Raw genomic sequence first — 1,348 nt, forward strand, 5'->3', positions numbered from 1 at the left:
CTTTCCGTCATTTATATTCGTTCTTCGGTGTTTAATAATAATAATAATAATAATAATAATAATTAATAATAATAAAATAAATAATATTTTTTTTTAAATTATAGACTGCTCAGCATTTGCTGTGCACGTTAACAGTATATGCAATGTATATAATGTATAGTGAAACAGAAACGCAAAATTTTAAATTTTCTATGTAAGTTAATACTCACAATTTTGTACTGTTAAATGTCTCGTTTTTGCTTTTTTCATTTCTTTGTAAAAAAAAAATATTCATACCGATACAAGTTTTGTAAAATTTTGTAATGAATTTGGCAAATAATCAAGAAGAAGCAACGAGCTCTGAATTAAAAAAAACCCTGAAATACCAGCGTGGAAAGCGCAGCCAGTTGCGATACGCTTTGTCACGTGGTGCGTGTTACTTTTCTTAGCGATTTTCGGGAAGGACCAATCAAATCCTTTAAGATTACTAAACGATTTTATTATTTTTATCAATTTTGAAGTATATTAATGGGGAAAAGGGGTTTTTGAATACGGCTCCATAGAGGAAGCGTCGCTTTTTTGTAATTGTTTCTTTATTTAAAAATAAGTAATATACACTACCTGTCAAAAGTTTTTTTTTAAGTCTCTTTTGCTTACTAAGCCTGCATTTGTTTATCCAACGTACAGCAAAAACAGTAAAAAACTGAAATATTAAAAAATATATATATTTTATATAAAATAACTGTTTTCTATTCGAATATATTTTAAAATCTAATGTATTCCTCTGATTTCAAAGCTGATTTTTAGCATCATTACTCCAGTCACATGATCCTTCAAAAATCATTTTTAATATTGGGGTATCAATTTTACCTTTTGATCAATTTAAAGCATCCTTGTTAAATAAAAGTATTAATTTATTTCCCAAGCTTTGGATGGATGTATAATGTTACAAAAGCTTATACATATGATACTGAAAATTTAGCTTTGATCACAGGAATAAATTACATTTTAAAATATAGTTAAATAGAAAGCAGTTATTTTAAATAGTAAAAATATTTCACATATTACTGCTTTTGCTGTATTTTGAATCAAATAAATGCAGGCTTGGTGACTAGAAGATAAAAAAAAACATTAAAAAACTTTTGACTGGTAAATAATAATTAATAGTTGAGTAATGCGCAATAGTTAATATTATATATTGCTTTTTAATTTAATTCATTAATTTAAAAAAACAAAACAAATATACTCAAATAATAATATAAAAATAGGATTTAGGTGGTGTGGAAAGTGCTGCTCTGCATGTTTTGCTGAATCAAGCTCGTGGAGAAAGTGCTGCTGTAAATACTCGACTGACTGAGCTTTGTTTGTA

The sequence above is a fragment of the Garra rufa genome, chromosome 8, assembly GCF_049309525.1.
Source record: "Garra rufa chromosome 8, GarRuf1.0, whole genome shotgun sequence".
NCBI lineage: Eukaryota > Metazoa > Chordata > Actinopteri > Cypriniformes > Cyprinidae > Garra > Garra rufa.